Source organism: Chiloscyllium punctatum, chromosome 22 (genome assembly GCF_047496795.1).
Source record: "Chiloscyllium punctatum isolate Juve2018m chromosome 22, sChiPun1.3, whole genome shotgun sequence".
In the NCBI taxonomy this organism is placed as follows: Eukaryota; Metazoa; Chordata; class Chondrichthyes; order Orectolobiformes; family Hemiscylliidae; genus Chiloscyllium; species Chiloscyllium punctatum.
Genome location: NC_092760.1, coordinates 7,798,505 through 7,824,900, shown reverse-complemented (window position 1 = coordinate 7,824,900; position 26,396 = coordinate 7,798,505). Strand labels below are relative to the sequence as shown.

Sequence of the window (26,396 nt, the reverse complement as noted above, 5' to 3'; positions counted from 1 at the left end):
GAACTAAACAAGTGATGTAGGTAACTTCATTTCTCGCAAAAAATACAGTAATGCATTTCATTCAATTCAATTAATTGTAGAAACATGTATTTTTAATTTATGTGATTTTATCCTGATCAATGTTGAAACATTAGTACCTGAATTTGGAAGAAAATTATTGGTAAAGAAAGTGAATATCTGAGTGACCACAAGATACAGTCAATGACATTTGATAGAAAATCAATTTGCATGATTTTGTGATTATTGAACATTAATAAGTAATGTTGTAATAAACATTAAAACAAAATCAACAGTTCCAAAGCAGCTGTTTGTTTTAACAAATTGAACATAAAAACACTTCTGCAGGGCACATGATCTGAAAAAGCAAAAAATCTCTTGACGTGATATTTCAGCTAAAAGATACTTTCCTTTTTTTAAAAAAAAAAGGGGTACAACTTTCAAGAATTCAAAAGTTATTGTGTTTGTTGACCTGAACAAGAGATGTAGGTAACTTCATTTCTCACAAAAGAAAGTGGAATGGGAACTTTAAAAATTTTTTTAGCAAGAAACACAATGTAGCTTTTAGTGTAATCATTTAAATTAAAATGCATGTTCGTATGGAATTGAAATATAATCAAAGCAAATGAAACAGGATTAAAATAAACATCAACACGAATTCCATTATTGAACTAAAAATCAACTAGCATTGCACTATTACAATAAAAATCAGCATTTGCTATGATTGCAAAACTGTACAGTGCAATGTGTTTACACAAGTCAATGTATGGAAACATGATACTACACTTTGGGATGAATGTACTGGATTGAACTATTATTAAATATTGGATATAAGCAACAATTAGTCTGAAAAACAGTTAATGTCAAACATTAAATTGGTGAGAAATCTGATTTTACTGTGCAACTGTGTAAAGTGTAGACATGAACAGTAATTATTAGGGTAGAATAGCAATCTGACATGACTTAAGGTTTCATATTAATTCCATGATTACTTTGTGTTTTCACATCAAGAAGAGATAACATATTTACTATGAATGCTTGGTTGTTTCATTGGTTGGTTTGTGGATGTTTTAACCTGGATAGAATGACTACATTTTTCATTGTAAGAAATAACATATTAAACTAAAATGGGAATCTCACGATGCTTGTCACAAAGATTTAACTGAATTACCGTCTGGTTAATGGAGTGACAATGAATTTACAATTAATTTTAGTACTCTGGCAAATTAAATGATTCGATATTTTAAAATTATTTTGCTCTAATGTTGATTAGACTTTTTATTGAGATCAGAGACTTGAAGATTAAATTGCTTTTTTGGTAGATTGACAAAAAACATATTAGACATTCAGTGATTATTAATTATCATTGTTTTGTCATTCATAATTCTCAGTTATTCAAGAATTTCTTGCTTTACATTTCTTCCCAAAAAGAATAATTTCATGGAATTTTTCATATCATCAATATTTACAAATTTGAGTCAGAGTTGGGAAGAGAATAAATAGATTAGGAATGTGGGTATCACAGCAAAAAATAGGCAACAGTATTTGTCGCACAATTATTTTCAAAATTTCTCTGAAAAAATGTATAATCGGTTATGCGCAAATGCTTGCAGCTACAAATACAGTGAGCCATAATTACACTTTTGCTGTGATGAATAGTCGAGAAACCTATCACAAACATTAGTAATATTCAGGAATTTCTTCATCTCAATAAATGTCAGTATTAGCTTGCTCATCTATTAATGATGAAGGGTGATTATTGGTCAGAGAAAGATGTGTGTAAATTATAAGAAGGTGCCTATTGCATATCTTTGGATGGGGTGTTATGGTGATGTTTGTTGTGGTTATTCATCCTGGGAAAAATAAGATTATTACAAAGAAATATTCAGTGAACAGTGATTAGGTGACCTTGAAGACCATCGTTTGGTTTTATGTGCAGTGATTAAGAGTAATTTGATTTCAGTAGCATTGGGCTATTTTGCATGATTTGGCAAATGATTAATAATCTTGTGACAAAATTTTGAGGATGATCATGAGCTGTATTCGATCCATCCAGTGGGTTGGTACAAACATCCTTCACTGTTTTCCTTCCCATGAGAGGCGTGCTATGCTCAGGAACTGGCTGGAAGCCAAGATGCCAGAAAATCTGGTTCAACCTCTCGAATACACAACTCTCAGGCTGGTTGTCACTGGATCCCCGGAACTTTTGTGACCTCTTTTCTGGAGCTGAATGATGCTGGCTCTGTTTGATTTCATTTGAGCAGGTTTCTTTTCGATCAGATTTCTGTGGCTGTCGGTGAATTTCAAACATTCAATTTCGGGCCACAGGTCACTTGACCTCAGTCAATAATTAAAATAGAGTTCACTTATTGTGACAGCGATGTGATAATTAACGGTGGCGTTTAACAAATGAAATGATTAAACATTTTCCAGCAGTTTACACAGACATTAATTAGATATTCATTAAGATATGTAAACTGAGAAGTATAATCTAGTTGCAGGATTACTGAATTGTAAGAAAGATTTAGTTACTGTGTTTTCTAGAAGGAATTGTTTAATCATTCAAATAGGTCAGCTCTTCCTGAATTCTACGTACCTTTATTTGTAGCGAACACTCATCTAGGACTCATTTGATTTGTCTTTTAAACTGTGTTTCAAGATTTCAACGGGACATTGACATTGATCTGAGCTGAGAAGTAGGAGATTGAGTTCAACCTGGAAAAGTGTGAAGAGATTCATTTTAGAATTTTGAATTTGAATGCAGACTATTGAATGAAATGTAGGATTTTTGGCAGTGTGGAGGAACAGAGGGATCTTGGAGTCCATGTCCATAGATCCCTCATAGAGGAGGTTTACCAGGATCCTGCCTGAAGTAGAGGGCACGTCTTCTGATGAAAGGTTGAAGGAGCTAGGGCTTTTCTCATTGGAGCAAAGAAGGATGAGAGGCAACTTGACAGACAGGCTTAGATAGAGTGATGAGAGGCTTAGATCGAGTGAACAACCAGAGACTCTTTTTCCCAGGTGGAAATGACTATCATAAGAGGGCATAATTTCAAGGTGAATGGAGGCATGCTTAGTGGAGATGTCAGAGGAAGGTTCCTATTACAGAGTGATGAGTGTGCGGAATGTACTAGCAGTGGTAGTAGAGTCAGATACAGTAAGTGTATCTAAGTAACTCATGGCTACGTACATGAATGATAGCAAAATGAAGGGAATATAGGTTAGTTTGATCTTAGAAGAGGATAAAAGGTTAGCACATGGACCAAATGTCCTGTACTGTGTTGTACTGTTCGATGTTCTATGTACTGAACTGAACAGTTATTACATATTAGCAACAAATAGATTTTCAAAGCTCTATTAGCGAACATTAGAATAATGATAAATCTCACCTTGCTATTTGACTGAGCTATGTGTGGACATAAACAGGAATTATTGCAGGGAAAAGTAATTAAGGTTTTCAAAATTAATAAATTTGAAGTTACCGAGGTCATTCAAATGGCGGCCTTTGTGGGGAGCCGCAGAAAATGGGGGAGATACTAAATGAGTATTTTGCATCAGTATTTAATGTGGAAAAGGATATGGAAGGGATATAGACTGTCGGGAAATAGATGGTGATATCTTGCACAATGTCCAGATTACAGAGAAGGAAACCCTGGATGTCTTGAAATGGGTAAAGGTGGATAAATCCCCAGGACCTGATCAGGTATACCCGAGAACTCTGCGGGAAACGAGAGAAGTGATTGTTGGGCCTCTTGCTGAGATATTTGTATCATCGATAGTCACAGGTGAGGCGCCGGAAGACTGGACTTTGGCTAATGTGGTGCCAACGTTAGGGCAAGAAGGGCAGTAAGGACAAGCCAGGGAACAATAGACCAGTGAGCCTGACCTCGGTGGTGGGCAAGTTGTTGGAGCAAATCCTGAGAGACCAGACGTACATGTGTTTGGAAAGCCAAGCACTGATTATGGATAGTCATCATGGCTTTGTGCGTGGGAAATCATATCTCACAAACTTGCTTGAGTTTTTTGAGGAAGTAACAAAGAGGTTTGATTTTGGCAGAGCAGTAGATGCGATTTATATGGACTTCAGTAAGGCGTTCTTCCCATAGGAAACTAATTAGTAAGGTTAGATCTCACGGAATATGGGGAGAACTAGCCATTTGGATACAGAACTGGCTCAAAGGTAGAAGACAGAGGGTGGTGGTGGAGGGTTGTTTTTCAGACTGGATGTCTGTGACCAGTGGAGTGCCATAAGGATCGGTGATGGTTCCTCTACATTTTGACATTTATATAAATGACTTGGATGCGAGCATAAGAGGTATAGTTAGTAAGTTTGCAGATGACACCAAAATTGGAGGTGCACTGGAGAGCCAAGAGGGCTACCTCACATTACAACAGGATCTGGACCAGATGGACCAATGGGCTGAGAAGTAGCAGATGGAGTTTAATTCAGTTAAATGCGAGGTGCTGCATTTTGGGAAAACAAATCTTAGCAGGACTTATACACTTAGTGGTAAGGTCCTTGGGAGTGTTGCTGAACAAAGAGACCTTGGAGTGCAGGTTCATAGCTCCTTGAAAGTGAAGTCGCAGGTAGATAGGATAGTGAAGGCGGCGTTTGGTATGCTTTCCTTTATTGGTCAGAGTATTGAGTACAGAAGTCAGAAGGTCATGTTTTGGGCTGTACAGGACAGTGGTTAGGCCACTGTTGGAATATTTCGTGCAATTCTGGCCTCCTACCTACCGGTAAGAAGTTGTGAAACTTGAAAGGGTTCAGAAAAGACTTACAAGGATGTTGCCAGGGTTGGAGGATTTGAACTACAGGGAAAGGCTGAACAGTCTGGGGCTGTTTTCCCTGGAGCATTGGAGGCTGAGGCGTGACCATATAGAGATTTACAAAATTTTGAGGGGCATGGATAGGGTAAGTAGGCAAAGTCTTTTCTCTGGGGTCGGGGAGTCTAGAACTAAAGATGGTAGGTTTAGGTTGAGATGGGAAGATATAAAAGAGACCTACAGGGCAACTTTTTCACACAGAGGGTCGTAAGTGTATAGAATGAGCTGCCAGAGGAAGTGGTGAAGGCTGGTACAATTGCAACATTTAAGAGGCATTTGGATTGGTATATGAATAGGAAGAGTTTGGAGGGATATGGTGGGATTAGATTGTGTTGGGAAATGTGGTCGGCATGGATGGGTTGGAGTGAAGGGTCTGTTTCCATGTTGTATGCCTCTATGACTCGATGACTCTTAATGAGAAAAAAGTCAGATTTTTACAACGAGTGTTGTATCAGAAATCATTGATTCTTTTGTATGTGTGATGATCTGAAAGAAAATGGATTTTTATATTACTGTATTAGTACAAGGGAACACTAGATTATTTTCAAATATGAAATTCACTGTAATTGTTAGCCAGAATAAGTTAAAGCTTTGTGTAATTATTGTAATGCTGATGACTTAATAATTGTTGTTAGAATTCTGAAAAAAGAAAATGTTATACTATTTGTCCTAAGAGTCAATAAATTAAATTGATATATGAACCACAATATACCTGTTAGCAAAACTAATTTAAATTATTATGCAATTATTGTCAAGGCAATGACTTGATAATTAGTGCTAGTATCTAAACAAATAAATTGATTCAATATTTTGAAAGCATTTTGCTCTGAAATTGATTGGATATTTATTAAGATCGGAAAACGGAGGGAATAAAATGCAATAGCTCGCTTGATTGGATTGAAGAAGAAAATGAGACAGTCCATGTCAGTGTCGGTTACCACAGCACAGTCCTTTTGGAGACAGGTCCCACCTGCAGATAGAGCTGAGCGATGCAGCAACCAACAGATCAGACCTAAACTCTACATTCATTCCACATCCAGTCGAGAATGGTGGTGGAGAATTGAACAACTCACCGGAAAAGGAGGTTCTACAAATATTCCCATCATCAATGATGGAAGAGCTGAACACATCAGTGCAAAAGATAAGGCTGAAGCTTTCTGGGAGCTAAATATCCAAGAATGCACATCCAAATGAAAAGGCAGGCAGGTGGGCAGAGAGGCTGGGGTTAGTGAACAGTAAGAAATGGAATTAAGTCAAGAGCAATAAATGACATTGGCTCAGATGATGTAGAATCTGTGTGGGTTGAGATGAGGAACCGCAAAGGTTAAAAAAAACATAATGGGAGTTATCTGTAGAGCTCCAAACAATAGTCAGGATTTGGGCATAAGTTACATGAGGAGATAGGAAAAGCATGTAAGGAAGGTAAGGTTACAGTGATCGGGGGGATTTCAATATGCAGGGGGACTGGGAAAATCAGGATGATAGTGGATTGCAAGAAAATGAATTTGTGGAATCTCTGCAACATGGCTTTTTGAAGAAGGTTGCAGTGGAGCCCACTAGGGAACAGGCAATTCTGGATTTAGTGTTGTGCAATGAGGCAGACTTGATAAGGGAGGTTAACGTGAATGAACACTGAGGAGGCAGGGACCATAATATGATAGAATTTACACGGCAGTTTGAGAGGGAGAAGATGGAATCAGATGTAACTGTATTCCAGCTGAATAAAGGCAGCTACAGAGACATGAGGGAGAAGCTGGAGTGAATTGACTGAGAGAGGAGTCAAGCAGGAAAGAGAGTGGAACAGTGATGGCTAGGGATTCTGGGAGTGTCCGGGTGACACAGTAAAAATTCATCCCGAGGAAAAAGCAGCATGGATCAGGGAGGGTGAGGCAACCATGGCTGACTCGGGAAGTCAGGGAAAGCATACAAGCAACATATCACATGGCAAAGGGCAGTGGGATGTCAGTGAAATGGGAAGCCAAAAAAGAACAATGGAGAACAATGAAGAAAAAACATAAGGAGAAAGAAGATTAAGCATGAGAGAAAGCGAGTGTGTAATATTAAAAACATGATTGCCGGAGTTTCTTTAGTTACATAAAGTTCAAAAGAGAGGCGAAAATGGACATTGTGCTGCTGGAAATTGAGGCTGGAAGAATAGTAATGGGGAACAAAGAAATGGATAAGGAACTGAATAAGTACTTTGCATCAGTCTCCATGGTGGAAGACACAAATAATATCCCAAAATTTCAGGGACAGTCGGGGTGGCGGGGGTGGGGGTGGGGCGGGTGGCGGTGGAACAGAGATGAGTGTGGAATATAAATCACGAACAGATCAGGCTTGGTCTTATTGAATGGTGGAGCAGGCTCGAGGGGTCGAATGGTCACCTCCTTCTTCTTTCTCACATGATCCCAGGACTGACAGCTTTGATTAAAATTCATTCACTAGATGTAGGTGCCACTGGCTAGGGCAAAATGTATTACCCAGAGAGCATTTAAGAGTCACCAAGGAGAAAATGCTAAAAAATTGAAAAATTTGAAAATAGATCTATTACCTGGACAGATGGACCACGCCCCAGAAGGTGATAGCTGAAGGGATAGTGGAGGCTTTAATTGTGAGCTTTCCAGTATCACTGGAGTCAGGGACTGTCCCAGAGGACAGGAACATTGCTAATATAACCCCCAACCACAAGAAGGGAGTAAGGAAAAAGAAGGGAAATAACTGGGTATTAATCCTGGCCTCAGTCATTGGTAAATTGTTGGTACTATTTTGTCAGTAATATTTAACGAACTGGTTATTTCAATTATAATGCAATCTCTACAAAAAGACCAAATATTTTTTTGACGACAACAAATTTTCAAACAACTTCTCTCAATCTATCTCTCCTTCCTTTTCATTAGACAAAGTAGGGAGGCATGGAAACACGACAGTGATGTAAGCTATATGTAATACAGTGAGACAGGAAAGCTAGTATGGCTCATGTTGATTCTTGAAACCCACACAGTGAAGGAACACATTCACTGCATAATAAAGATTAGACAACATTTCAACCCCACTCATACCGGCATGACAGAAATAAAATGTGGGTTGGTTGGACAGGCTGGTTTTGTTTCAGTTGGAGTGAGGGGTGACATGACTGAAGTATATAAGATCCTGCATGGTTTGATAAGGCGGATGTGGAAAGGATATTTCCTCTTGTGGGTCATTCCTGAACTAGAGGGAACTGCTTTAAAATTGGCTTCACCCTTTCAGGACATAGATAATGAAATTTGTTTCCTCTCAGAAGGCTGTGCAACTTTGGAACTCTGCCCCAGAAGGTGGATTCACTGAGTATTTTTAAGACACCGGTTGATAGATTCGTGTTAAGGGGCATTGGGGCAAGATGGAATAAAAATCACAAACAGATCAGGCTTGGTCTTCTTGAATGGTGGAGCAGGCTCAAGGGGCATAATGGTCACCTTCTGCTTCTTTCTCACATGATCCCAGACTGAGAGCTTTGTTTAAAATTCATTCACTGGATGTAGGCGCCACTGGCTAGGGCAACATTTATTACCCAGAGAGCAGTTAAGAGTTAACAATATTGCTGTGGGTCAGGAGTCACATGTAGGCCAGACCAGGTAAGGATGGCAGATTCCTTCCCTAAAGGACATCAGTGACACAGATGGGTTTTTCCTGACAATCAATAATAGTTTCATGGTCATCAACAGACCCATAATTTTAGATGATTATTAAATTCAAGGTCCACATTTGCTGTAATGCGATTTGAATCAGGGTCCCCAGAATATTCGCTGGGTCTCTGGATTAACAGTTCAGCAATGATAACACGAGGCTGTTACCGAGCTACAAAGGGACAGTTTTACGGGTGGAAACCAAAACCTTGATCAAACTGGATTAAATAAAGGAGTGCTGATAGAATGGAGGAGAGTTGAAGGGATTGGGGGAAGAGAATTACCAAGTTTAGGTTCAAAGCAGCTGAAACTAAAGCCACCAACAGGGAGGAGATGAAAACAAGAAACTCTCATGCAGCTGGAATTGGATAAGTGCAGCTACCTCAGGGAGGTGTGGAACTACACTGGGAGGACAGGGTGAAGGCATGGGTAGGTTTAAAAGCATTGAACCAAATTTTGAAATCATATTTCTGAACATAATGTCGATGAGGTTAAAATGGAGGGAGATGTCTTACGTGACTTGCTAGAAGGACACAGACAGTAGAATCTGAGGTGATCATAAGGATGTGGAGGTGAAGGTGGGAGACAAGCTGGGACTGTATTGGAGTAGTCACTGTGAGAGGAAACAAATGCTGGATGGAGGGTTTCAGCAGCTGATGGACTGACACTGAGGTGAGCCATCAGAAACTGAGCAAGTGACCACCATCTAATAGGACAGAGAAACTGATCCATCAGCCTGAAACTGACTGACCACGTGGCTGTCAGTGACTCCAACACAAGTGAATGGAAACATTGCTCAGAGCCTGTTTCTGTAACATTCAACACAACCAGGAAATGGAAAGTGAATAATTAGCTGAAAACAAGGCGACTGCTCTGTTAGAGTCAAAATCATTCAATGTTCAGTTATTGAATATTACAGACTCTCAGAATATTCTAACCTGCAGAATCACAGTAAAAGGGGAAAGTAAACAACATTCTTGGCAAAGACAGAATGAACCAACTACTTGTATAAAACTAGCTCAAAACAAAGGTGCTGAATCCTCCACAAACTGACAAACACAGGTATATGACAAACACACCATCAGTTTGTAGATAGACAATGAAATTCTTCAGAAAAACACTTCCCTGCTTATGGTGTGTGGTAGAAATCATTCTCAGTGAGAACTGCCACTTATTTCCTTTGAAAAGAGTCTCTGTTTCCCTTCAGAAAAGCAGGTGTGTCGCGCACTTACAGACTGACTTACAGACAAAGGAAACCTGATCTGAGACTCGCAAGTTAATTAAGCTATTAGTGACAGTCCATTGCACACAACAAGAGCTTACACCACAACAGATTCTAGGGAAACCAACAATGAAATGAAAAAGGTGAATTAGTCTTAATAATCATGCAGCCTCTCTCGATTAAATAATTCTAGTCAACTTCCAAACATTTTAAAACTATTAATACCAATGCATACATATTTATTTCCTTTCCTAAGTTTCCTCCAAAAAATATATCTGACTATTCTCTTCAAAATATATTTTAAATGGTCAATTCATAATCACAATTCATTTCCAATTATTCTTAGAGCAAAACAACTTGCAAACTAAAATAGTTTTCATGTCAATAATGACACTGGAAACTTTGTTATGTAGTTTAACCATATTTCCAAATATTGTTTTGGTTCATTATTGCAGTGAAGCTAAAATTAAAGTCTATTTATTTTCTCTGATATCCTTCCATTACTTTATTCCCTAATAACAATGCCCACGGTGTAATGGGTGACAAGCATTAAAATAAAATTGAATTTTCAATGCAAGAACTGGTACAAATAATCACATATTATTCAGTTCATTCATTGTCGTTGATTATCAGAGTTATATTCATTGTATGATCATGTTAAATTCACTTAAATAATCACAGTACAATTCTCACCTCTATAGATATGTCAAAGTGAATGTCAAATTATTAATATTCCAAGTCAAACCAAATTTACATTTTGCTCTGTTTTATTCCAGGAATGACAGGATGTGTTACATTATTATGGGAAACAGGAACAAGTGAAGGTGGTGGCTCTCAGACGTGAGGCCTTAAAGCCAAAGGGCCAGGTGGTAGTTACAGTGGGGGAGGTACCTAGTGCCCCGCTCTCCTCAGAAGGCAGTGAGGATGGTGACACTGACTGGAACGGGTTAGATGGTGAAGCAGCCACGTATGGACAGAGGGACGACAATGGGTGGGATGACCCACCGCCCTATAAGACCCAGAAGGCCCTGTCTATGGCTCCACTGTGCATCAAAGCTCAAACTTGGACAGACAGTAGGGAGCAACAAGGGGAACTGACAGAAACGAAACCTGAACCGTTTATCCAGCTGAACGACAGATGTTGGTGAATGAACACCCAGCCTGACAAAGAATTGGTAATAATGGGCCTTATTGGGACAATATGGATGAATTAGTAGAGGTACACAGTCTCACCGAAAATGATGTACGGACCCACCCTCGGCCCAAGATGCCCTGACGTGTACAGCAGAATCTGTCCCTGCAATAAGAGGGTGAGGGTGAGAGTCGGTTCCCCCAATGCACAGCCGATCAGTGGCTCCAGGCATTTACAGATATTACAGGGACACACTGGGGACGGGACAGGCTGAATGGGCTAAAATAACTTTGGTGACTCAGAGACAAAAGGGTGATATCGAGGATCATACAGAAAGGAAGCCTGATGTATGTAAGGACCACGGGGGATTACCAAACCCCAACCTGTGATGATGAAATCGGTTTGATGTATTTAAAAGATGACATGGGACCCTATTTAACTGTAATTATAAACATGGGACTCTCAGTGGGAGATAATTCTAACCACATTCTGAATTGGGCCATGAGAGCTGAGGCAAACACAGAAACACAGGGGAATAGCTGCAGTACAGGGAGGGTAACCAGACCCACAATGTTACAAGGGAAGCAGGAAAGGGCACATAGACAAGGAATGAAGGCAGAGAGAGGGAGATAGGTGTTCATATTGTGAGTGGCCTGTGTTCACGTAGGTATATGCATAGCCCATGAATATTCATTGATGCGCTGTTAAGGGGCCAACACTTTCATGATTCTAACACCGGAGCACCTTTGCCTTTTATGCCTCACCCTACAACTCAAATCCTCCAACCCGAACAACATCCTTGTAAGTCTTTTTTGAAACCTTTCAAGTTTCACAGCACCCTTCTGATAGGAGGCAGGCCGGAATTGCACACAATATTCCAAAAGTGGCCTAACGAATGTCCTGTACAGCAACATGACCTCCCACATCCCATATTCAATGCTCAAACCAATAAAGGAAAATATACTGAACACCTTCTTCATCATCCTATCTGCCTGCAACTTGACTTGAAAGGACTATGATCCTGCAGTCCAAGCTCTCTTTGTTGCGCAAACGTCTTCAGGGCCTTGCCATTCAGTGTACAAGTCCTGCCCTGATTTGCTTTTCCAAAATGCAGCACATCACATTTACCTAAATTAAACCCCATCTGATCAATATCTTATTGTAATCTGAGGTAACCTTCTTCATTATCCACACCCCTCCAATTTTGTATGACCTGTAAACTCATTTACGATACCAAATTATTTAAATGAATGACGAAAAAAATCCAGAAATAAACATCCATTTCTCTGAGTTTGAACGTGCTCTGTGTAAATCCTGCCCAATGACTCTGTACCAGAGAAAGGCTGCACATGCGCCTGGCTGCACCTTGCCCCCTACAAAACTGGTGGCTCCACATGTGTACAGAGAATTCTTGCCCCGAATAAAGATGGCGGCGCGCACTCATGCCTGCAGCCACACTGAGGCAATTCCCCGTTTACTGTAAACACGAGACTGGGACGTTCAAATTTGTGTTTTCCGACGTGCACATTTTGTTTGTAAAATCTCACCGCTCATACAGAATCGCTCTCACCTCCTGCTGTTCCACATCAGCCTTGATGATTTTTGTGGGTACCTATTATCTGCCTGGTTACTCGTTTGTCCTTAGTGTATTTGTACAATCACTCTGGATTCTCCTTAAGCCTATTTCCTAAAGCTATCTCATGTCCCCTTTTTGCCCTCCTGGTTTACCTCGAGTATACTCCTACTGCCCCTATTCTCCTCGAGGGATTCACACAAACACAGCTCTCTGTACCTGCCATATGCCTCCTTCATTTTCTTGACCAGGCCCACAATATCTTTCGTCAGGCAGCATTCTTTACACCTACCAGCCTTGAACTTAACAGGAACATACTGTCTGTGTACTCTCATTGTCGCAGGCCTATGGAGGCAATGGCAGATGAGGAGACAGAAGCAATCATTCTCAGTAAAGAGGAAATGTTGGGAAAGGTAACAGCCTAAAGGTAGATGGGTATCCAGGCTCTGATGGAATGCATCCCAGGGACTAAAGGAGATGGTGGGGGAGGGGGGGAGTAACAAATAGACCTCGTGATAATTTACTACCATTTGTTGGATTCTGGGATGGTTTTGACAGACTGGAAGCTGCAAATGTGGTGTTACTATTTTTCAAAAAGGACCCGTTAGCTTAACTTCTGTAGTGGGGAAAATGCTTGAATCTCTCAAGGAAGTAGTGGTGAGATATCTGGGTAGAAATTGTCTCATTGAGCAGACACAGCATGGATTCATGAAACGCAGGTCACGTTTAACGCATTTAATGGAATTATTTGAGGATACGACGAGTACGTTGGACAAGGTGGACTCTGTGGATGTGGTGTACATGGATTTCCAGAAGGTATCCGATACGTTGCCAACAAAAGGCTGCTGAATAAGGTAAAAATGCATGGCATTGTGGGTAATGTATTATCATTGATACTGGATCGGTTAACCAACAAAAAATAAAGAATGGGAATAAACGGGTGTTTGGATTAATGTTGGCACGACAACTGTTTGCAATTTACACAAATGTTTTGGAGTTGAGGACCAAGTGTACGGTGTCAGAGTTCATATTTGATACAAAGATGAGGTAGAGCAATGTCTGCAGAGGCCTCTGTCAGTCTGCACAGGTTAAGTGAGTGGGTAAGGGTCTGGCAGATGGAGTTCAGTGTTGGGATATGTGAGGTCATCCATTTTGGTCGGACTAACAGCAAACTGATGATGAAATGGTGAAAACGTGCAGCATGCTGCTGTGCAGAGGGAGCTGGGTGTCCTTGTGCATGAATCACAGGAAGTTGGTTTGCAGGTGCAGCAGGTAATTATGGCAGTGAAGGGAATATTGTCCTTCATTGCTAGAGGGATGGTTATGATGCAGCTGTACAGGGTGCTGGAGAGGCCACACCTGGAGTACTGTGTACAGGTTTGGTCCCCTTGCATTAGCAAGGATGTACTGGCACTGGAGGGAGTACAGAGGAGGTTCACTAATTTGAGTTGGGAGTTGAGGGTTGGTGTATGTGGAGAGATTGAGAAAACTGGTTCTATAATCATTGTAATTTAGAAGAATGGGAGGTTGGAGAGGAAACAATAAAATTATGAAGGGAGTAGATAAGACAGAAGCAGGGAGGCTATTTCCACTGCGGGCGGGTCAAACTACAGAGCATTACCTCAAAATAAGGGGGAGTAGATTTAGGACTGAGTTCAGGAGGAGCTTCTTCAGCTAAAGGGTTGTGCATCTGTGGAATTCCCTGCCGAGTGCATCATTTGACGTTGTCAACTTGAATGCCTTTCAGGCAAAATATAGATTTGTGAACAGGAAAGGAATTAAGGGTTATGATGAGAGAGCAGGAATGTGGAGCTGAGGCCATGAAAAGATCAGCTCTGATCTTATTGAATGGTAGAGCAAGCTTAAGGGGCCAGATGAAAGTTCTTGCCTTGTCCAATCAAAATTGGCCTTTGTCCAATTCAGAACCTTAACGTTTAGATCTGGTATATTATTTTCTGTAACTATTTTAAAACTAGTAGAATCATCAGAGACTCCCAACAGTGTGGAAGCAGGTCATTCAGCCCATCACATTGATCTTGACCTGGAGAGCCTCCTAACCTTCCCCTGTAACATTGCATTTCCCAGGGCCAGCCAACCTACACATCCCTGAACACTATGGACAATTCAGCCTGGATAATCCACCAAACCTGTACATCCCTGAACACTGTGGGCAATTCAACCTGGACAATCCACCCAACCTGCACATCCCTGAACACTGTAGGCAATTCAGCCCGGACAATCCACCCAACCTGCACATCTTTGGACTGTGGGAGGAAACCAGAGCACCCGGACGAAATCCTTGCAGAAAATCCCAATAAGGTGATTATCCCTTTCTTATTTCCCAGTTCCACCTAAATAACTTCACTGGGCGTACTCCCAGGAATATCTTCCCTAAGCAAAAACATAATGCCATCACAAATCAAAAATGCCACTCCCTCTCTTGTCCCCTTTCTAGTCTCCCTATAGCATCTATACCCTGGAACATTAAGCTGCCAGTCCTATCCATCCCTGAGTGGTGCCTCTGTAATTGCTATAATATCCCAGTGCCATGTTCAAAACCATACCCTGAGCTCATCTGCCTTCCCTGTCAGGACTCTTGCATTGAAGTAAATGCAGTGCAACTGCTCAGTCCGACTTCATTCAGCCCATCATATTAATACTGACCCTTGCCTGCCTTGACTATTTGACTTCTGAGCTCTACCAGCCTCAGACATACCACTTTTCTCAGCATCTTCTTGGGTTTACACCCACTCCCTCACTGGTTTAATGCCTCCCGAGTATCACCAGCAAGTCTCCCTGCCTAGATATTAGACACCTTCCAATTCAGGTACAAACCATTCTTCTTATGCAGGTCAACTCTACTCCAGAGGAGATCACAACGATCCAAAAAACGTGAATCCTTTTCCCCTGCACCAGCTCCTTAGCCACTCATTGAGCACCTCCTCCTCCTCCTCTGTAATATGAACATTTTTCAAGATGTCACCATTTATTTCCCCACATTCTATATCTCCCATGTACTTTTTCACAGTAAACACTAATGCAAAATACATGTTTCCTATCTCGCCCATCGCCTGCAGCTCCACTCAATGGCTGCCTTGCTGATCTTTGAGGGTCTCTATTTTCTCCCTAGTTGGCCTTTTGTTCCTCATGTATTTACAAAAGCCCTTTGGATTATCCTTAACCCTATTCGCCAAAGCTATCTCACGTCCCATAAGACCATAAGACATAGGAGTGGAAGTAAGGCCATTCGGCCCATCGAGTCCACTCCGCCATTCAATCATGGCTGATGCGCATTTCAGCTCCACTTGCCAGCGTTTTCCCCGTAGCCCTTAATTCCTCTAGACAACAAGAACCTATCAATCTCGGCCTTGAAGACATTTAGCGTCCCGGCTTCCACTGCACTCCGTGGCAATGAATTCCACAGGCCCACCACTCTCTGGCTGAAGAAATGTCTCCGCATTTCCGTTCTGAAATGACCCCCTCTAATTCTAAGGCTGTGTCCACGGGTCCTAGTCTCCTCGCCTAACAGAAACAATTTTCTAGCATCCACCTTTTCAAAGCCATGTATTATTTTGTACGTCTCTATTAGATCTCCCCTTAATCTTCTAAACTCCAACGAATACAATCCCAGTATCCTCAGCCGTTCCTCATATGCTAGACCTGTCATTCCAGGGATCATCCGTGTGAATCTCCGCTGGACACGTTCCAGTGCCAGTATGTCCTTCCTGAGGTGTGGGTACCAAAACTGGACACAGTACTCCAAATGGGGCCTAACCAGAGCTTTATAAAGTCTTAGTAGTACATCTCTTAGTAGTCCCCTTTTTTGCCTCCTGATTCCCCTCTTAATTATACTCCTACTGCCTTTATACTCAAAAATTTTTTGGATTGGAATAAATGCAAAATATAACATCCTGACAAAATAATCGAGGGTAGGACTGACACTCAATAAAAGTAGGGTCTTGAGTAGTGATATGGGAACAAAGAGACCGAGGGCTTCAGGTCTTTGAAGTGTGTGTTACATGCAGACAGGCTGGTGAAGAAGGTGCTTAGCAAACTTACCTTCATTGTTCAGACCTCTGAGTCCAGGAGTTGGGACGTTATGTTGAGCATGTACAGGACATTGGGGAGGCCTCTTCTGGAATACTCTGTCCAGTTCTGGTTGTGCTGTTATAGGAAGGATATTATTAAAGTGGAGCAGGTTCAGAAGAGATTTACCAGGATGTTTCCATGAATGGAGGGATTGTGTTCGAAGGAGAGGCTGGATAGCCGGGGGTGGGGGGGGAATTCAAAACTCAGGTGCATTCATTTTGAGAAGAAATTAGAAAGATTTGGGAAAAGACATTAGGGTTTTAAAAAAAAATTATACGTGTGAAATGAACTTCCAGAGGAAGTGGTAGCTGTGAATACAATCACAATATTTAAAAGACTTTCACATAAGTACATAAATAGGAAATATTTGGATGGATGAGGACTAAGCGGAGGCAGGTACAATTAGTTCAGTTTGGAATTATGGTTGGCATGGACTGGTTGGACCACAGGGCCTGTTTCCTTGCTGGATAACAATATGATTCTAATCCTCACTAACTCTAAATTCCTCCATCCTCAACTCTCCCGATCACTGTCACCTCATCCAGCCTCACAACTCTTCCTTATTTATATAATTCCTCACCAGCCACAGAACGCTCCCTATCTCATGTCCTCCAGTTTCTCAGATCTCTGCGATATGTGCCTTTCTTTAGTTCCAGCCTTGAGGATGCCCTCATTCACTCCGATTGGTTGGAGGACAAACTGGTACAACCTGGTCCTCCAGTACTGCTCTCTGTCCACTATTGACCTGCGCTGACATCAATCATTCGGGGCCCATTGTGAGGTGAGTGGTGGGATCCTCCCTCTCTCTGCCCTGGGATGAGCTTCAATATTCACAGTCAATGGGGCAGTATCACAGAGCACAGGGGCTGGGGCTATTCAGCCCATCTGGGATGTACCCTCTCCCTCTGGAGATGCTGCAAATCTGTCCCAATTCTCTTCCCATTTGCCCATAGACCCCCAAATCTTCCCTTAAAAAGTAAAATTCCAAATCTGTTTATGAATAACTGCTGAGTCTGTGTCCAGCTGCCATTCAGACTGTTCCAGATACTCAGAACTTACTGAATAAAAAAAGTTCACATATTCACATTATTTGCCAATTACCTGAAAATAGTTACTAAAATTGTGACATTGTTAACAATTCCCCTCTCTCTGCAGATTAGATATCCTAGAAACAAATTTGCACCTGGTCAAAATCATTGCTTAACCTTCTCAGCTCAAAGGACAATTATCTGTGCTTCTGCTAGCTCTCCACAAAAGAGGAACACATCTTATTTTCATTTATTAGTGTCATAGAGATGTACAGCACAGAAACAGACCTTTGGTCCAATTGGTCCATGACAACGAGGAATCCTCAACAAATGGAGCCCCATTTGCCAGCTATTGGTCCGTATTATTGGAAACTCTTCCTATTCATGTACCCAATCGGATGCCTTTCAAATGTTGTAATTGTATCAGCCTCCACTACTTAATCTGGCAGCTCATTCCACACATACACCACACACAGCTTGAAAACTTTGCCCCTTGGATCCGTTTTTAATCTTTGCCCTCTCAACGTAAACCAATGTGATCTTGTTTTGAACCCACCTAACTGGGGGGAAAAGACCCTGGCTGTTCACCTTATCCATGCCCTTCATGATTTTATAAATCTCCATGAAGTCACCTCTCAGTCTTTGACTCTCCAGGGAAATTAACCCTGGCCTATTCAGCCTCTCCCTGTAGCCCAAATCCTCCAACCCTAGCAAAGTCTTTGTAAATCTTGTCTGAACTCTTTCAAGATTCACAACATCCTTTCCAGAACAGGGAATTTCGAACTTAAAACATAATTCCTGAAATGGCTTAATCAATGTCCTGTTCAACCACAATTTGACGTCCCAGCTTCTGTACTCAATGCATTGACCAATAAATATAAGCATACCAAAGACCACCTTCACTAGTCTGCCTACCTGCGACTCTACTTTCAAGGAACAATGAACTTGCATTCCATGGTCTCTATGTTCAGCAACATTCCCACGGACTTTACCATTAAGTGTACAAGTCCTGCTCTGATTTGTCTTTCCAAAATCCAACAGCTTACATTTGTCTAAATTGAACCCAGTCTGCCATTCCTTGCTCCAATGTCCCATCTGGTCAAGATACTGTTGCATTCTGAACTAACCTTCTTCATTGTCCACTACACCTCCAATTTTGGTGTCTTCTGTAAACCCACTGACCATATCTCATATATTCACATCCAAGTCATTTATTTAAGGACCCAATATCCATTCCAGCAGGACAATGCTGCTCACAGGCCTCCAGTCCACAAAGCAACCCTCCATCACCACCCTCTGCCTCCTACCTTCAAGCCAGTTTTGTATCCAAATGGCTAGTTCTCCCAACATTTCATGTTATCTAACCTTGCTAACCAGTCTGCTTTGTGGAACATGGTTCAGTGTCAATATAGACAACGTCCAGAGTCTGCCTTCATCAATCACCTTTGTCACATCTTCAAAATAACTCAATCAAGTTAGAGAGAGGAAGAATTTCCCACACACTAAGCCATGTTAACTAGCCCTAATCAATCCTCGTCTTTCCAAATACATGTAAATCCTGTCCCTCAGAATCCCTTCCAACAACTTACCTACCACTGACGTTAGGTTGACTGTTCTCTTGTTCCCTGGCCTTTCCTTACCACCTTTTTTAAATAATGGCACCCATCTTCCAGCACCTCACCTGTCACAAACAATGATATAAATACCTCAGGGAGGGGCACTGCCAAAACCTTCCTAGCTTTCCACAAATTTCTGGGATACACCTGATCAGGTCCCAGGGATTTATCCACCTTGCTACTGTTTAAGACATCCAGTACTTCCTCCTCTGTAACATAGACACTTTTCAAGTTATCACTACTTATTTATCCAAACTCTGTAGAATAGAAGAGCATAGTATTTCTCCCACATCCTGTTGTTCCATAGATGGCCTTATTGATCTTTAAGGGGTCCTATTGTCTGTCTGGTTATTATTTTATGCTTAAAGTATTTGTAGAATCTCTTTGGATTCTCCTTAAACTATGTCCTAGAGATATTTCAAGTCCCCTTTTTGCTCTCCTGATTACCCTCGAGTATATTCCTGTAAAAACGTGATCTTGTACTCCCAATACCTCCGCCTCTGCCATATCTGCTCCCAGAAGAAGCAATTCCACTCCAGGACATCCCAGAAAGGTTTCCTCTTTCAAGGACCGCGTTTCTCACCCACTTGATCAACAATGCACTCCAACGCATATCCTCCACTTCCTGTACCTCTGCCTTCCCCCCACACCTCCAACCACAATAAGAATATAATCCCCCGGTCCTCACCTGCCACCCACTAATCTCCATTAACCTTTGCTATGTCTGCTACCTACAATCAGACCCCACCACCAGGGATATATCTCCTTCCCCAGCCCTTTCTATCTTCTGCAGAGACCATGGGATCTTTGGTGCTGATGTGCTGCCCCACGGATACTTCAGTCTCTCACCCTGCCAAATGGCCGAGTGAGATTATCATTAGATGGATAATCCAGACACCCAGATAACGTTCTGAGGCCCAGGGTTTGGATCCGGTCACGGCAGACAGTGGAATGTGAGTTCAATAAAAATTTGGAATTAAGAATCTATTAAAGACCACGAATCCATTGTTGATTATTGCGAAAAAAAACCCTCATCAGATTCGCTAACATCCTTCAGGGAAGGAATCTGCCATCCTTACCTGGTCTGGCCTACATGTGACTCCAGACCCACAGTAATGTAGTTGACTCTTTACTGCCCTTTGAGCCCAGCCAGTGACACCCTCATCCTGTGAATGAATAACAAAGAAGGTCAAGTCTTGTACCCAACCATACTATTCTTACAGATAAGTGATCTCTTAGTAAATTTGCTTCTCAACTCCCTGCTGAGTATTGGGGAAGTTGGGGGGCGGTCAATAGTACCATCCCAATAAGGAGATCATCCCTTTCTTATTTCTCAGTTCTGCCTGGATGTACTCCCAGGAATACCCTCTTGAAGCCCAGCTGTAATGTTATCCCTTATCAAAAATACCTCTCCCCCTGCTCTGTTGCCCCCTTTCTATCTTTGCTATAGCATCTATACAGTGGAACATTAAGCTGCTGGCCCTATCCGTCATTAAGTTATGCCTCTGTAATTGCTATAATATTCCAGTGCGATGTTCAAAACCATACCCTGAGCTCCTCTGCCCCCTGCATTGAAACATATGCAGTATAACTGCTCATTCTGTGCCTTGCCCTTGTCTGCCTTGACTGTTTGACGTCTGAACTGTACCAGCGTCAGACTGAGCTCTTCCCTCACTCTCTCTCTGAGTTTACCCACAATCCTTCACTGGTTTAATGCCTCCTGAATAGCACTAGCAACTGTTCCCTTCCAGTGCCAGTACAATCCATCCTTCTGATGGAGGGCAATTCTACCCCACAAGAGATTCCAATGATCCAATAATGTGAACTCTTCTATTCCTATGTCATTGATACCAATAAACAACAGCCTCCCCTCAAAATGGTTATTCTCCCCTTTAAGAATATTCTGCTCCCTCTCTGAGACATCCTTATACAAAAATTACACATTCGAATTATAAACCTTACACTCATCAGGTCATCATAAAAGGATTACATGACACATTGAAGGTTTGGGGAGACCTTTTGAGAGAATGTGATGATTCAAAGGAGAATTTTTAAGCAGCAAATGGGATTGATCTGGAACACAATACTCACACACACAATGTGAATATCCAGATCCTGATATACTGAGTAATTCAATCAGAGTTTAGCAGAATATTTACTGAGATTACCAACTGAATGTCCACCTGTAATATCCCGTAATACAAGTTTATAAAATCTGTCACTATCAGTTAAAGTTAGAAACTCACAGCATCCCCTCCTTGTGGCCCAGGATTACTGTACATATTACCCTAGAGGACATCAGCAGTCAACTCAGAGGGAAATCTGTGGGTTTCTAGGAGATTCCAACTTGAGATCTCATGTAATTGAACACAGCAGTTCTTTGACACATTGGAGAAAATGATCCAAGGGTCAGTGAGATATGGGGAACAAGAATTCCTTTCTTTTCTTTCATTCCGTGCTGCCGCTCTGCCTCATCAATAAGACATGGGTGTGAAAGGCTAATGCCTAACGATGGGCAAGTTGTCTCCATCCTGACCAATGGGTAGGAAGATCCTCTCAATCACTCCAAAGCGTATCCCTAAAAAGATAGCAACTCTACCTGCTTCCCACTGCCCAGTGCTCCCAGTAAATGTTTGGAAGAATGGGAAGGGGGGATATCTCCTAGAAAAGGCATAACTGTAAAGGTCTAGGAGGATTATGAAAAGAGAGAGATGCACAGGAGAAGGGGGCAACAAGTTGCCAGATGGGGTGTAACGTGGGAAAAATGGGAAGTTGCTCATTTTGGAGGAGATAATAAAAGAACAAAGTACTATTTAAATGGTGGAAACTGTAGAAAGCTGCACCACAAAGGGACCTGTGGTAATTGTTCAGGAAACACAGAAAGCTACCACACAGTTACACCAGGAAATCAGGAAGGGGAATCGAATGTTCTGTTTCAAAAGTTTTCAGTATTAGAGTTTGGAGTCTCTACCTGAGAGTAACGTGTGGAAGTGCTGGTGAGACCACCATATCTGCAGTAATGAGAGCAGTTTTGGTCCCTTTAGATAAGGAAATGTGTCACTTTATTGGAGGCATTTCAGGGAAGATTCAATGAGATGATCCCTGGTTTGGAGGGATTATCTTTTAAATAATGGTTGAAAAGGTTGGGTCTCTACTCACTGGATTTTGGAGAAAGAGAGGTGATCACATTGAGACAGATGGGATTCTTTAGGGGTTTGACAGGATAAACACTGAGAGGATGTGTCTGAGGGTAAACACTGAGAGGGGAGTCTGAAACCAGATTATGAGTCACGGAATCAAGGGTTCGGTTTTGGATTCAAGTTTAAGGTGACACAGACGCGGGTAAGGGGTTTCAGTAGCAATGGAGCTGGGGTGAGGTGGAAAAAAGTAACGTTTAAGAGATTGGAATTCCTGGTGTTTGTGATTGTGTGGATGTCTGATCAGAAGGTCACCTTGGGGTCAGATATAACAGCAATATTGTGAAGAGTGTCATTCTGCTTCAGAGAGTTCCCAGTGAGAGGGAGGGGCTCAGCAGAAAGGTAAATGTAAGGCAATGGGTTTAACCATGACAATGTTTCATTGGAGGAAACTGCAGCTAATCGAGTAGTAGGAGTGTGGTAAGCAGTTTGATAACTGAGTAACAGTGGAGTAATGGAGAGGGATGATGGGGAGGGAGAGCTGGGCATCGTCCGTGTACATGTCAAACCTAACACAGTGTGTTTGGATGATATCACCTCCTGGCATGATGTACGTGAGATACAGGAGAGACCAAGGATACATCGTTGAGGGACACCAAATGCAAGGAATTCAGAAAGGAAAAGGAGAGTGAAGATGGAGCAGGATTTTCCAACAACAGTGAGGTCAAGTATTAGTTTTTCACAGAATGGGAGAGAAGGACATAACCAAAAAAAAAGACCAACAGACAGAACAAGGAACAATATCTATGAATTGACGAGGGGGAGTGATGAGGCGGCAGCAGAGGAAAGAGAGTTGGAAAGTGAGTTTAGTGAGATTAGGGTAAAGTGTCAAAGTGAGCTCTGATAAGACTTGACAAGACACTGGAGATAGATGTAGGTTCAGGACAAAACCAGGAACACCACGTGAGGCAGTTTGGCTCAGTGGGCTAGCGGGAGGAGAGAAGCAGCAGATCGGATTATCTCAGTCTTAGTGACAGAGAAACTCCATGTGCTCCTCACTCGTTGTTGGAGGGGAGGATGGAGGAGATAGGATGATGGGCAGTGTTTTACAAAGAAACAAAACCAGGGTTAGTGATATTTAAAATGAATGAACAAACCTGATGTATTTAGGTTTTATCCAGAATATTAAAACAAATGACTGAAGTCCAGGTTCGAATCCCATCTTGGCAAATGGTGGCATCTGAATTCAAGAAAAAAAAACAACGTATTAGGAATCTCCTGATCTCCATGAAACCATTATCATTGGCGAAAAAAATCCTGCCAACCTGACAGCAGCCCAGCCAGCTACTCACTGAAATAATCACTGCAAAGTCTCAACACAGGAATGAAACTGGATGGACCAGTTGGCAACTAACAAACACCAGAAATTACAACCACAGAATCAGCCCCCTCGATAGTGCAATGTCCTCCTCACTAACATATGGTTTTTGGGGCCAAAATGTGGAGAGCTGTCTCACAGACTAGTCAAGGAACAGCCTGACATAGTCATACCCACGGAATCATCCCTTACAAACAACGACCAGACACCATCACCATCCCAAGATATCGAGAGTGTGGTGCTGGAAAAGCACAACAGTCAGGTAGCATCCGAGGAGCAGGAGAATCGACGTTTCTAGCCTAAGCCCTTCATCAGCCTGACCTGCTTTGCTTTTCCAGCACCAGACCCTTGACTCTGATCTCCAGCATCTGCAGTCTTCACTTTCTCCTAAAATCTCTGGATATGTCCTGCCCCACCAGCAGGACAGACCAGGCAGAGGTGGTGGCACAGTGGTGTACAGATGGGGAGGATTGGCCCTCGGAGTACACAGCATTGGCTCCGGAGACCAGGAAGTCTCATGGCTCCTGCTGATTACCACGTCCCGTCCTCCCTTGGCTGATGAATCACTCCTCCTTCATGTTGAATAACATTTGGAGGAAGCACTGAGGCAATAAAATGGTGTCAAATGTACTCTGGGTACAGGATTTCAATGTCCACAATCGAGACTAGCTCTGCAACAGAATTACTGACTGAGCTGGCCAGGTCCTAAAGGGTATAGCTGCTCAACTGAGTCTGCAGAGGGTGGTGAGGGAACCAACAAGAGGGAAAAACATACTTGATCTCATTGTTATGAATTGACCAGCGGCAGATCCATCTGTCCATGACAGTATCAGTAAGACCAACCATCACACATTCCTCTTGGAGACAAAGTCTTGCCTTAAAGTTGAGAAAAACCTCCATCGTGTTGAGTGACACTATCACCGTTCTAAATGGGATAGACTTTGAAGAGATGTAGGATCTCAAACTGGGTATCTCTGAGGCACTGTGGGACATCAACAGCAGCAGAACTGTACTCCAGCACAATCTGTAATCTCATGGGTTTGTACATCCCGCACTCACCCATCACAATGGACAGTAAAGGAGGGCATGCCATGAGAAGCACCAGGCAGACTTAAAAATGAAGTGCCAACTGGGTGAAGTGACCAAACAGGACTATCTGCATATCAAACAGCATCAGCAGCAAACAACAGAGCTAAGTGATCCGACATCCAATGGAACAGATCGGAGCTCTGCAGTTCTGCCACACCCAGTTGTGAACGGTGATGGACAATTAAACAACTCACTGCAGGAAGCATCACAGATATCCCCACCCTTACTGATGGAGGGGCCTCACACATCCATGCACCAGATAAGATGACAGCATTTGCAGCAATCTGCAGCCAGAAGTGCAAAGTGGGATGATCCATCTCAGCCTTCTCCAGTGGTTTCCAACATCACAGATGTGAGTTTTAAAGCAGTTCAGTTGAGTTTGAATAACATCAAGAAACTGTTAAGTCGTGCAAAGGCTACGGGCCCTGCCAATATTCTGGCAATAATACTGATGGTTTGTGCTCCAGAACTTGCCACCCACCAAGCCAAGTACCACTCCAGCACTGGCACCTATCTACAATGTGGAACATTGCCCAGGGATGTTCAACACAAAAACACGGGGCAATCCAACCCAGCCAATTTCCCTCTATCAGTCCACACTCGATTAGCAGTAAAGTGATGGAAGATGTCATCGACAGGGCTACCAAGCAGCAGCTGCTCAGCAACAGTCAGATCAGCGACCCTCATTTTAGGCTCCACCAGGGCCACTCAGCTCCCGATTGTGTTACTGCCCTGATTCACAATCTGGCAACCAGCTTAATCCCAGAGGGGAGGTGAGGTGTGTGAGATAACTCAGCCCCACTCCAAGACCACTATTTCTAGCTGATTCCACCCTTGTCTCATCTCCAGACTTCATTTTCCAAACACACTCAGGTCCAGCTTGCCACATTCAACCTCCCTGTAATCTCAAGAAAGTCTAAATCTCTGCTTGTTGATTCATCAAAAGGCTCCTAATTATAATCAACATACAGCCATAGAGATGTACAGCAAGGAAACAGACCCTTCGGTCCAACCCGTCCATGCTGACTAGATAACCCAACCCAATCTAGTCTCACCTGCCAGCACCTGGCCAATATCCCTCAATTTAAAATTCTCACACTTGATTTAATTCCTGGCTGTGATAATCCCTAGCTCCCTGCACCACACACACTGAGACCTCGACAACCCACTTTCTTAGAGACTCCCAACCATTTGTTAATTCATTACTTCACCTGTGTGGCTTTTTCGACAGTTGCTGCAGCAGCTTGGTCTGAACTTCGCAACCAAAACCTCACAGGTCTGCTTTCCACCTTTAAGACATCCCTCAAAACCTGCTTTTTGGCAATGCTTTTGGTCACCTGACCTAATATCTCCATCTCTGGCCTTATGTCTAAAGTTCTCAATAGTATTTTTGAGAAATTATAAGCATGATAATAAAAATACAAACTGTTGTTGATTTGGACATTATTTTCAAATCATCACTGTTGCTGAATGAATAATCTATAATGCCACTTACCCAACCACATTGTAGGAGCACCTCCACCACACAAACTGCAGCTGTACAAGAAAGTCAAACATCACCCTCTCCACAAGCAACAGGGCTTTGGCATTAATCACTGGTATCTGTGGAAGGAGAAATACAGTTGATGTTTCAGGGAGTGCAA

The 26,396-nt window shown here is 42.2% G+C and overlaps 1 long non-coding RNA gene across 2 annotated transcripts in view; it reads right to left on the bottom strand.

Moving 5' to 3' along the window:
* Nucleotides 1–321: 321 nt before the first annotated feature.
* LOC140493398 (uncharacterized) overlaps nucleotides 322–26,396 on the bottom strand; it is a 33,985-nt gene continuing 7,910 nt past the window's right edge. The window contains exons 2-7 of one of the 2 annotated variants that reach the window (XR_011963664.1): nucleotides 26,249–26,355; nucleotides 23,444–23,526; nucleotides 20,229–20,315; nucleotides 16,476–16,580; nucleotides 2,594–2,712; nucleotides 322–2,287 (exon numbers count right to left, since the gene is read on the bottom strand). This is a non-coding gene — a long non-coding RNA (uncharacterized lncRNA). The remainder of the gene's footprint in view (nucleotides 2,288–2,593; nucleotides 2,713–16,475; nucleotides 16,581–20,228; nucleotides 20,316–23,443; nucleotides 23,527–26,248; nucleotides 26,356–26,396) is intronic. The other variant, XR_011963665.1, reaches the window with a different exon arrangement.